This window comes from Pinus tabuliformis, chromosome 7 (assembly GCF_031772625.1).
Source record: "Pinus tabuliformis cultivar Carrire ecotype Pingquan chromosome 7, CPIR1, whole genome shotgun sequence".
In the NCBI taxonomy this organism is placed as follows: Eukaryota; Viridiplantae; Streptophyta; class Pinopsida; order Pinales; family Pinaceae; genus Pinus; species Pinus tabuliformis.
In genome coordinates, this window is record NC_142293.1 from 1,665,698,756 (window position 1) to 1,665,712,230 (window position 13,475).

Below are 13,475 nucleotides of genomic sequence, written 5' to 3' on the forward strand. Positions count from 1 at the left end.
TATGGATTCCCGTAATCTTTATTCCTTGTCGATATCAAAGCATCATTTTGCTATTTCGAAATGGACAACATAAGCACTTGGGACAGGGAAGCATTGTCGCTAGAAACCAGATTCGTTTCTAGGTTTGGAAACGGATCAGTCAATACCGCTGAGGTTTTTGAGTTCTTGAAGAATTTCTTAATCTCAACTCTATGTGGACAATCTTTCATCCAATGATCCTCATCACATATGTGACACATTGAAGGAGGCTTCCTTTGCCCAAAAGGGTTTGCAGAAGATTTTTCAGGAAACAAATCATCATATTTCTTCTTTTTTCTTTTCCCTTTCTTCTTACCCGTTGGTTGCTTCGGTTCTTTGCCTTTGTCGGTTGACACGGCATTAACCTCCGAGGCAAGAAGTTCTTCATTTTCATTTTGACCAGAAACCATACGAGCTTTCTTAGATGTAGCATTTGCAGTTTTCATGCTAGTCGTACCTATCATGCCATCGCCATCATGAGAGTCTTTGTTTGATTTAGGAGGAGGAGGAATGGAAAACTCTGGTCTAGGAGCATCAGGGATTTTTTCATAGAGCGTTCCAGACTGAGTATAGATCAGGTCTAGATATTGCGCACGAGCAATGACTTGCTCTTCAGTGACACCCCCCCCCCCCTTAACCACATCTTCTGTAATAGAAGGTAACAATGACTTAATAAACCCTTCAGCTAGAGGCTGATCAGGAACATATGTTTTTACTATTCGACGACGACGCTGCCACTCATGAATATGATCAGATATGTGAGTGGCTATCATTTGCTTAAAATTGGTAAGAAGCTCCGTTCCTATTTTGTACCTTATTGGTAACTGAAAATGGGTTAAAAAGGTGGTGGTAAGGACGCTGAAGTTATCGAATGAAGCTCTAGGCAATTCGATGTACCATTTTGCTGCTGGACCAGTTAACGTTCACTGAAAAAGTCGAAGCCTAATTGAATCATCATTGAGAGTGTTGGACGAACAGCACAGATGAAAGGTCATTACATGATTCGACGGATCTTCACCTGGATTTCCATTGAATTTAGGATATCTGACGGAAGTTTATGAGGAATCACCGCCACCAAGGGGCGTAAGCAATTGGATCATTTGTTAGCTGATTCAGATATGGTAATTCTAACGTTGCGATGAAAGGAAATTGTTGATTCAAGTTTGGCGAACCATACCCAGGACAAGATGGGATTGCCTGAGCAATGGGTCTTTGCATACCGACATAATTTATTTGATGTTGATAACTTTGATAAGGTTGATGGGCATAACCATTATGATATGATTGTTGATAACCGTTTTGAGTATACGGCTGCCCATTACCCACAAAGCTTTGTTGCTCAAGTCCTCGGTGATATTGCTGGAATTGCAGTTGTTGATATTGCACTAGCAATGGCTGTGAGACCATTTGTTGTTGCCGAATACTGGATGTTTGACCAAGATCAGGGGTTATAGTACTTGTTTGAGCCTGAGTCGCTCTAGTTAAGGAGCCACTAATCGGCGATTGTGGTTGCGTTGTGTAGACAAGAGGCTATTGTATTATGACCTACGAGACTTGAGGTTGACATACAACAAGTAGTGCTTGTACTTGCGACACCATCACAGTAGCTGGTGTAGTGGGAATGTTCGACACAGGTTGATTTTGTTGCATTGAATATACAACTCTTGGTTGTTGAGTTAGTATTGGCACCCAACCACTGGATGCGATTCCGGCTTAACCTGAATTCTGTTGTGAACTCTCATATGGTTGTTCTCCCAGAGGGAACAATGAAAAGGCATAATGCCCCCCATATGGCGGCAACCCAGTGGGAAAATTGGTCTTTGTAGACTGGACTGCCCAAATTGATACTGTTTTGAAGGATCAATTTGCTGAGACTCAAGATAAGAAATTCCATATATTATTCCGGATGGACAAACGGGAACATACCATACTATCGAAACAGTCCCTGAGTGGACTCCATCTAGTGGTGTATAACAAGTTGGGACAGATGGTACACCATCGAACATTGTCGGAGTGGCGGCAGGGGGTTCTGCTGTTGCTGTATCGGATGACACAGTCCTAGATGTCGATGGTTTTTCAGACATATTGAGTCTATCCAAAATATTTCCTAGCGATTCTACAGGAACTTGCGATGAAGGGAGACTAACTTCTGAAGTATAAGGATATAGGTGGATCCCAGTTCCAAAATGCAATGGAGTACTGGATGGAAGATCCTTCGTAATCTCTTCTATAGCAATCAGTACAAGTGGAAGAGGTAGACCGTCAGGTCTGTAAAATATTTTTGGTGCCGCAGAAGGTATAGACTCTGCAGTGACAGATGCTGGAGGGGTGACACCTTTCAAATCGGCCCTAGATGGAGCTAGTTTAGGAATAGAAGTGTTTACCATTACACTAGGATCAGTTCTAATGTCCTCTTGTAACTGCGGAACTCCTTCTGTAGAGGCAGGGATGCCAGAAATAGTTGGAGTAACTAGAGTCTCTGAGGATGTTGAAACACAAGTTTCAAAGAAACGAGGAGACTTTGACCTAGTTAAATGAGTTCGCTTGGCCCGGAATGGTTTCGTTTCTAGAGTCAAAGACGGTTTACTCGTTAGTCTCCACGAACAATGGGGTTTCGGTTGACTTTCTTCCATGATTGCAGATTACTTGATAACTCAAAATAAAAAGGGGAAAATGTGATTCCGAATTAAATGAATTTTATGACACTTTGACACAACTTTCTTTTTCACTTTTTAAGAGTCAAGAAAAAGATAAAGATGACACTAGTCACCTTCGATTTTTAATGAGCCTGAAGTGACAAGTGCTCAGATGGACCTTTTCTCTTAAGGAGTCTGAAAAGGAACAAAAGTGACTACTCTGGAAATATAGACAAAGGGATTACAAACCAATCGCAAAACTACAAAATACTTTTTACGGTGTTAGGTTCCTATACCAATAGGTTTCATTTTTCATGATTGACTATCGAAGTGCCAAATATGTTCATCCTTGCATGCTGCAAAGGTTCCATAATTTGTATACAGATAAAGAAAATCAAAAAATGTAAAGAGGGTATGCCCTAAAAGAATAATCAAAGGGCAAGAAGAGTAAATTGGTCAGAAATAATAATAGAAATGAACCCAAAACAAAAATACCAGGAAAGTGGCTAGTCAAAATGCCACTGATATCTTATTTTCAAAACTCACAAGGTGCAAAGACTGTTTCATCACACCTAATGGATGGCCCAACAGCTCAAAATGGACCACTCCATATTTGAATTTGCTATTGTAGAATAGAGAATGAATATCTGTCCAAACAATTCAAGCTTGGCAGATGAGTAGATAGGTAGAGAAATTAAGGAGCCCAACTGCTTAATCTGGGCCCTTGGAAGAGATAAGGGTAGACTTAGATAGGAAGGCAGTCAAAATAAAAGAGGACAATCAGGGTTTGCTAGTCCAAATGCACCCAATCCAAAGGAAGAAAAAATGCTAGGTGTATTAGGCTGGGTAGGCAGTTTGAGGTTGCAGAAGCAAGTTTATGCTCACCATTTGTCTTGTCAAGAGAGACTCATATCATCAGGAACATAAGTACCAAGGCAGTTGATGGAATGCAGAACAATGGAAGCATGAATAATTTCCCCTTCATTCGCCATAAATCTTTTACTAACATCCCATCAAGGACCTTGGGATCTGCCCAATTGTCCTGCTTCACTTCATTCTATGAGAAATACTAAGTTAAACTCTAAGTTTAGTTAGTAAAGAGAAGCCACATTTCTCGTGTAAAAATCATTACTCCATACTCCTTTCATCTTCCTATGTCTAAGTTTTCACTCCACAAACTTAGCATTTGCTCATACAATTTCATTCCATAAAGTCATATTAACATTTAACCCTATTATATAGCTCCCTAAATGATTTTCCCATCCCTATCATACAAAAAACTATATAAAAACCCCCAAAAATACTAAATATCCCTACCCCTTGGCACTGTAGCCATTTAACCCTAGTTTGGGGAATATTGAGTTCATTTAGGACTTGTATTAGGCCTTCCGCGTCCAAAATACTTGGGATTAATTTAACATTTGGTTAAATTAATAACCATGCTGACCCCCTCACACATAAACCTTACCATATTAACCTCCGCGCTTATATATTTCGGGTTTCATTTGATATTTGATTAAACGAATAACCATAACCCCGGTGCCGAACATATAAAACCCATATAACCAAATTTTATTACCCCCAGCATGTTATCAAACAATAAAATATTCTACGGGTCCCGTGTCCAAGCTGTTCGCCGCCCATAACTTCCCATCTGCCATCCGATCCAGAGCTATTAATCTAACCGTGGGCGGCATTATCGCATGCCCCGATCTGCCGAATATTAGCGTCCGGGGGATGGGCGGTATTGCTGTCGTACCCCCACGACACGTCAATCTCCCAGCATGATCAGAGCCCCCCTCTGCAATACCACCCTCGGCCAAAAGCGGTGTGGGGAAAATCGGAAACCACCCACCACCTGCACGATGACGTCAGGTCCCCGTCACCATATGACGTCACGTACACATCGGCCCCCCCGCTCCTTTGTAGTATTGCCACATCATATGCTGACATCACCACCCCGCCAACGTGTCATCCTCCACGTCACCATACACGTCGATTGCCACGTCATCTTCTGTACCTGCTACACGCCAAAATTACGTCATGCTGACGTCATCACTAAAAAGTGCCAAAAGTGCTAAAATGTCCAAAATTCAATAAAAAGTCATGAAAACGACTATTTTGGCTTATTTTCTATTGTTATGCTGGCGAAGAACGTGCATGCGGTTTATGAACAATCTGCCACCAAACGCGCATAGTCCGTCAACCTACGAATTTGGCTCCATAGCCCAACCCTGCAGCTCGAGTTGTACCCGCTAATTGCCCTCGGCACCATAAAACAGGTATTTACCCATCTATTAACCTGTAAACCCTATTTTTCCGCAGTTTCCCCATTAAAGTTGATTAAACATCTGCAAATTCACACTAAAATGCACTATAGCCCCTAAAATTACACCTGTAAACTCACTAGGTTACCCTTTGTTCAAGAGAAACTCGGCAAACTGGCCCCTCTCTACAAATTCCACCATTAAAATACATTTCGAAGCCATTTCCGCTGGCAGAGTCTTTGAACTGCCCATGCATTCACTCCCTTTGTCAAAATCCTCTGCAAAATTTCCCTCATTTTGCTGAAAAACATTCCCATTCCCTTTGCAGTATACTCACAGTCTGTGAATCCAAGGCATTTATTCAAAAAACCTGTCTAAATTCTGAAAATCTGCTCTTTTACCATAAATTATACACAGTGAGGCCAGTTGTAGATGTTAGAAAATTGTATATTACGGAGCAATGGAACACATAAAATATTGCAGAAATATAAACACGAAAACGCACAAAACAAGAGAGACACAGATATACGTGGTTCACCCAGTTTGGGCTACGTCCACCCCGAACAGCCAGTCCTTCCTTTCTATTATCCAGCAAGATGAAGAGACACAACCTACTAAAAATCCACTGTAATATCCTCTGTTTTCTCTCACAGTCTCACCTCTCTGTTTCTCGCTCACAGAATACACATCTATCACACAGCCTCAAATAAAATACCCTCATACAAAGAGAGGGGTTGCCTTCTAGGGAAAAAACCCTAAACTAAACAGAAGTTCTATCGTCAGATCATCCGCCTAATGAACGGCCCAGATTGACTAGAAATTACTATACTTTTACAAGGTAATTTTACAATTGTTTTTAGCTTCGGGGGCGCTGCCCCTAAAACCCCCGCCAGGGGGGGGCTCCCAAAGGTCGCAGCCAACCCCCCTGGACCCCCCTGCAGTGAATATTTTATGGGCGGCGTTGCTGCCCCCATTTCGAACTGGGGTCCTATGTGGCGATACCTTTGAATATAGAAGATAATTAGGCTCCACACCCAACAATCTCCCACTTGGAGACTGATTGTATCAACTCCACCGCTGCTCTATTTGCTGGACAATGACTCCTCTTTGGACATTGTTGTTTCTCATCTTCATCGTCATCCTTGAAGACCAACTAAAACTGAGCATATTCTCAGTTTCTCCCTGGTTACAACTTTTGTTAGCATATCTGTAGGATTCTGGCTAGTGTGTATCTTTTCCAGCTTCAACTCTCCATCTTCCAACACCGATCAATTGAAATGGTACTTGAGCTGTATGTGTTTACTCCTGGAATGAAATGTTGAGTTCTTTGCAAGATGAATGGAACTTTGGGTATCACTGTATAACGTGCCCATATCATGCTCCTTACCCAATTCACCGATAAACCTTTGTAACCAAATCATTTCTTTACTAGCCTCTGTAGCAGCAACATACTCTACTTCTGTTGTTGAAAGTGCAATAACACTTTGGATTTTTGAAACCCAACTAACAGCTGTTCCTCCAACAGTAAATACATATCCTGTAGTGCTCCTCCTGTTATCTCTGTCACCTGCCATATCTGCATCAAAATATCCTTGTAGGGAGATGTTTGAACCACCAAAGCATAATGCTTGATTTGTGGTACCTTTCAAATATCTGAGAATCCATTTCACTGCCATCCAATGTTCCTTTCCTGGATTGTTCATGTACTTGCTTACAACTCCCACTGCATGTGCAATATCAGGCCTTGTGCAGACCATTGCATACATTAAGCTTCCAACTGCTGATGCATATGGAACTTTAGACATATAATCCATGTCTTCTTGGGTCTTTGGGCACATTTCCTTGCTAAGTTTGAAATGGCTAACAAAAGGTGTACTAACTGGTTTTGCATTGTGCATGTTAAATCTTTTCAACACCTTTTGTATGTACTCATTATGAGACAATGTTAATTTACGATTTTTCCTGTCTCTAGTTATTCTCATACCAAAGATTTGTTTTGCAGCTCCCAAATCCTTCATTGCAAATGAATTTGCCAATTTTCTTTTGAGCACATTTATTTCCTACATGTTAGATCCTGCAACAAGCATGTCATCTACATACAATAACAATATAATATAGCTGCCATCATTTTGGTTTTTCAAATAAACACAATGATCAGAGTGACATCTAGTATAACCTTGTTCAGACATAAACTTGTCAAATTTTAGATACCACTGCCTTGGAGCCTGTTTTAAGCCATACAAGCTCTTCTTCAACCTGCACACTAGTTTCTTCTTCCCTTTCACCTCATATCCTTGTGGCTGTTGCATATATATCTCTTCCTCCAAATCCCATGGAGAAAAGCTGCCTTTACATCTAACTGCTCAAGATGCAAATCTTCAGCTGCTACAAGACTTAAAATAGTTCTAATTGAGGTCATTTTAACAACAGGAGAAAATATTTCATCAAAATCAATACCTTTCTTCTGTGCAAACCCCTTCACCAAAAGTCTAGCTTTATACCTCTGTTTTCCTCCATCTTCTTCCTTCAGCCTGTAAACCCATTTATTCTTCAATGTAGTTTTTCCTACAAGCAACCTGACTAAATCCCAAGTCTGGTTATGCATTAAGGAGTCCATCTCTTCTTCCATGGCTACCTCCCACTTCTTCATGCTTTCAACCTGCATTGCTTCTTCATAACATTCGGGTTCACCGGAATCAGTCAACAATAAATAGTATAATGAAGGAGAGTATCGTTCAGGGGGTCTACTTATCCTGGTAGATCTTCTAACACCACTTTCAGGTGTTTGGGGTGCTTGTTGTTGTTGTGGTGGTTACTGTTGTTGTGGTTGTTGATTATTATTATTTTCAGGCACCTTTACTTTTTCAGTAATTTCAACAAGAACTGCGTATTCCTTGTTTTCCTTTTCCAGTTTCTTTTCCTGCAACTGATTCTTATACAAGACCTTTTCATTGAATATTACATCTCTTCTCCTAATGATTTTGTGATTTTCGTAATCATATAAGCGATAACCAAAATCATTAACACCATATCCAATAAAGGTACATTTATTTGACTTTGCCTCAAGCTTTGTTCTATTTTATTTATCAATATAGACAAAGGCCTCACAACCAAAAGGCTTTAAAATAGAGTAGTTTACCTTTTTACCTGTCCATGCTTCCTTTGGAACACCACCATCCAAGGAACTTGAAGGCCCTCTGTTTATTAGATAAACAGCCGTATCTACAGCATCTGGCCAAAACTATACAGGCAATCCTGCATGCAATCTCATGCACCTTGCACGCTCCATGATTGTTCTGTTCATCCTTTCTGACACACCATTTTCTTGTGGTGTCCTTGGAACTGTCTTCTCTCTGCTAATTCCATGCTCTGAACAGTACCTATCAAACTCTTTGCTGCAATATTCACCTCCATTGTCTAATCTAAGACACTTCAATTTCTTTCCTGTCTCAATATCAACCAAAGCTTTCCATTTCTTGAAAGTATCAAATACATCATATTTATTCTTAATACAATAAATCCAAGTTTTTCTAGTTGCATCATCAATAAAAGTAACATAATAATGAGAGCCACCGAGAGATGATACCTGAGCAGGTCCCCATACATCTCTATGCACAAGCTCTAATTTTTCATTCTTCTTTTCTTTCCCAAAGAGAAATCTAACTCTCTTCTGTTTTCCATAAATGCAATTCTCACAGAGGTCCAAATCAACATTCTTCAAACCTGGCAACAAATTCCTTGAGTGAAGAATCTTCATCCCCTTTTCACTCATGTGTCCAAGCCTATGATGCCATAATGCTACATCTGCTCCTTTGGAAGTTAAAGCATTAACAGAGTTAGAAATACCATTGCATAAATAAAATGTACAAACCTTTTCACCTTTTGCTATTACCAGGGCTCCTTTGGTGACCTTTCAAGCTTTATCTGTGAAAGTTGTCACACAACCTTCACCGCCTAACTGCCCTGTTGAAATTAGATTTTTCTTTAGATCTGGAACATGCCTTACCTCCTTTAATAGCCATTGGTTTCCATTCTGCTGTTTTACAAAAACCTTACCCATTCCAACGATTTTACAGGGTTTATCATCACCCATACGAACTTGTCCAAAATCTCCTTGAACATAGTCATGAAAGTATTTCTTATCAGGTGTGGCATGGAATGAAGCCCCTGAATCTACCACCCAGGAATCAGTAATATTTTCGAAAGAAAGAATCAAAGTATCTTGTAACACCTCACCTGTCACATTTGCTTCATGATTGTTTTCTTTTTGTGCATATCCTTCTTTTCCCTTTCGAGATCTACAGTATTTCTTTAGGTTTCCTTTCTTTCCACATTTCCAGCACACTATCCCCGATCTGGACTTGGATCTGCCTTTCCTTGATTTACTTCGATATCTTGAGCTCTTTCCTCTTTCCATTTTTCTTCCTCTAGACTCTGCACTCAAAGCATTTCTCGATGTCTCACCGGAGCTTTTCCGTCGCATTTCCTCGCTAAGGATAGCACCAACAACATCATCAAACTTTAAAGTACTAGATCCAGAAACGGAGTTACTAATGGCCATTACCAAACCATTCCAACTTTCTGGTAATGAGCACAAGAATAACAGAGCTCTAACTTCATCATAAAAGTTTACCCCTATAGAACTTAACTGACTTGTAACTGTATTAAAAATCATTTAAATGGTCTGCAACAGATCCACCTTCCGACATCTTCATATTAAATAACCATTTCATAAGGAATACCTTGCTTGAGGTCGAGGGTTTTTCATATAGTTTCGACAACGTCTGAATCAAACCCTCTGTCGTGGTTTCCTTAGAAATGTTGAAGGCAACTGTTGCAGAAAGGCACAACCGTATTGTTCCAAGTGCCTTTCTATCGAGAAGGTTCCATTTTTCATCTGTCATACCCATCGACATATTTGATTTTCCGCCAATGGTAGGTATAGATCTTTCTAATACAGATAATCTTCCATCTGCATCTTCCACAACGAGAAGTTTTTGCCGTTAAATTTCTCAACCCTAAACTTACCATCTTCCTCCATTGCTCCCACTCGAACTAGGAACCCTTCTTTCCTGCGAATTTATCAGCCAAATAGACCTTCGGCTCTGATACCAGTTCTTAGAAAATTATATATTACGGAGCAATGGAACACATAAAATATTGCAGAAATATAAACACGAAAATGCACAAAACAAGAGAGACACAGATATACGTGGCTCACCCAGTTTGGGCTACGTCCACCCCAAACAACCAGTCCCTCCTTTGTATTATCCAGCAAAATGAAGAGACACAACCTACAACAAATCTGCTGTAATATCCTCTGTTTTCTCTCACAGTCTCACCTCTCTGTTTCTCGCTCACAAAATGCACATCTATCACACAGCCTCAAATACAACACCCTCATACAAAGAGAGGGGTTGCCTTCTAGGGCAAAAAACCCTAAACTAAACATAAGTTCTACCGTCAGATCATCCGCCTAATGAACGGCCCAGATTGACTAGAAATTACTATACCTTTACAAGGCAATTTTACAACTGTTTTTAGCTTCGAGGGCACTGCCCCTGAAACCCCCCGCCAGGGGGGGCTCCCAAAGGTCGCAGCCGCCCCCCCCCTTGACCTCCCCTGCAGTGAATATTTTACGGGTGGTGTTTCCGCCCCCATTTCGAACTGGGGTCCTATGTGGTGATACCTTTGAATATAGAAGATAATCAGGCTCCACACCCAACACTAGATAAGCTCACTCTACAGCTCCCTGGCAAAGCCTCAGAGACAATTGTCACCAGTCTATTGTTGCACAAATCCTAATTTCAAATACAAACATAGAAAATTTTAAGATGGTCACTCCAGCAGCCTTGAACATCACTCCTCTCAATACACCTCATAAAGAACTTGAAGCATTACCTTTGGCTGAAAGGGACCACCTAATTCAAGATTTGGTTGCTGACATAAATCACTTGTAGACCTTCTGTCAGCTAAGAAACAACTACCTAAACAATAGTGACATTTATGGCATTTGGGAATCAAACTTGCCCATCTACTTCCTCCCTTCTGTCAATATCTTCCCTGAAATAATTCGCCTCTACTGTGAAAACTATGACCCAACACAAAGGGCAATCAAGTCTCCATCTGGGAGCACCCTTTTCCAAATAACTCCTGACTCAATCAATCAAATGCTAAACTTCAAGCAAACTCATCTTCTGGTCCCTCTCTCTATGAAATTCTTGCTTGATGAAGGTCCTAAACTTTCCAGCTCTGAGATAGCCTGAATTGCCAAAGTTTTCATGAGAGCATATCGCTAGCCTACAAGGCCACCTCCTTTTCTCTATGTGTGCTTCAGCGAAGTGGGCAAGTTACTAGTTGATATGATATCCTATGTACTAGGTTTCAAAACAAGTGAGCACATTGATGAGACCATATTAGTCATGTTGTCTGCATTTAGCCTAGGACAACCGCTTGCTATCAAGTACGACTATGCCAAATTCATTTCCAATAAGATACATGACCAACTAGTAAAGCTGGATAGGGAGTGAGTCTTCAAATATTCATCCTATATCTATCATTTGTTCATGTATTATCAGCCAGACTGCTTCCAATGCCCCATCAAAAGATTGGACTCCAAAGGAGAAAAGAGGTCTGTGATTTTCTGGACCTCAGTCTTTCATGAAGTCCAGAACTCCCCCTACACTTACTGTGAGTTTACTGACATGTTTTTCTATCCAGTCTCTTGTCTCCTAATGAGAACTCCTCCTGCTAGGCTATCCTATGACATGCAAAAAATATTGCAGCTCTCAAAGAACTACAAAATAGGTGACTGGTACTTTTACCAGAATCACACTGTCATTAAGATATATGGTTGTGAGCTCTGTCCCTACAGGCTCCCAAGATATGTGCCAATGAGACTGTTTGCCTTGGAGTATTATAGGCAACTCATCAATTCAGATTTAACTCATTTTCATAGTGCCAAGAAAAAGGCTCGCCTGAAATTCAGAGACCAACTAGGCCCCTTTGTCATGAATAAGAAAGAAGGTTAGCAAGATGCTGATCAAATATTGGGGGAGAAACTAAAGTTAAAAAGGAGTTTTTGGTGGGTCCCTTATGACCTAGATGGCTTTATCAATGCTAGAAAAATAAAATATAGGCTGTCAGCCTATGAGCATTGTAAAATCCCACAGATTGAACAATTTGCTAATCAAGATGAGTGGGTGCAAGGTACACTAGTTGAAGAATTCACCCAAGAAGAAATAATGGAGCGAAATGTCAAAGATTTTGAAAAAACTCTTGACTGGGATTCTTTTGAGCAGGTAACATTCAAACTACCACAACAAGTCAAAGAGGGATCATCAACTGTTGCAGCTTCACAAGCTGCCCAAGAAAGGTCTACACAACAACAGCTACAGCAAAGGGCAAGGAGGTAATGGATGCAGGACAGGAAACAGTGACGGAACAACCTACCACCTCAAAGGAACAAAGTCAAGGGCAGGCCCCTCCACAACAAACTAAGGCACTACAGGTGCCAGCTTTACAAACTCCTCTTAATGAGGAAAGAGGTAAAAAGCGGGATAGGGAAGAGACCACACCTCCAAGTGGGTCAACATAGCAACCAGAAGCCAAAAGACAGAGAGTTGATCCTCAAGTTGAGGAGGAAATAAGTGAAGAAGTCATAGAAAGTCCGAGGAGAGAAAGAGAAACTAGCCAGCATACACCTACCAGCTCATTTCAGCAAGAGCAAGAGAGGCAGCATGGTATGGAGGTGTCCTCCTCAAGGCAGCAAAGCAAGCAACCACGACCTGTTATTAAAGGAACTTTTATGGAAATCAAGGCTCAAAACGAGTTGTTAAGAGTACAGTTGTATGATCAATTCCTCAAGACAACACCCTCCAAACAGCAAAGATTAATGGCAGCTTATGACTTTAAGGAGGAAAAGATGATTCTGAGTCATTTCAAGCCTAAGATACCACAACCACAAACAACTGTAGATTATATAAAGACAAGCTTAGAGGTCCTCTCCAAGGGCATACACCCGATGGACCAAATTGAGCTACACAATCAGACAGGTGAAATGGACTATGCTACTCTAGCAGACAAGGCAATGCTGGCTCATCAACTGAAGGAATCATTGAAAAAAACAAACACTCAATTGGATTTGGAGAGAATGTCTTCCTCGGCCAAATATAAAAGAATAAAGACATTGGAGGAGATTATTGCGGAGCTAGGACATGATCCTAAGAAATATGCCAAAGCCATCCATGCCCTCATAAAGAAAAATGAAGAAGATATTGCTTCACTAAGAAAACAATTGAGGATACCTGCAACCATGCGCCCTCAAACTGCAGAACTTGTGCAAGAGAAAGAAGGTGAAGATACAATGGATTTACTCATGAGGATGAATCAAATGATAATTCAGATGGAGGAAGAATTGGAGAGAGCATTGCAAGGAAAGCAGGGAGATTCGACCTCCCAGCCATCTCAAACAGCTCGAACTGTTGCTATTGTTCCTCCCACACAAGCAGCAACAATCCCTCTTGTTATCCCAGCATCCACAACAACTACATCA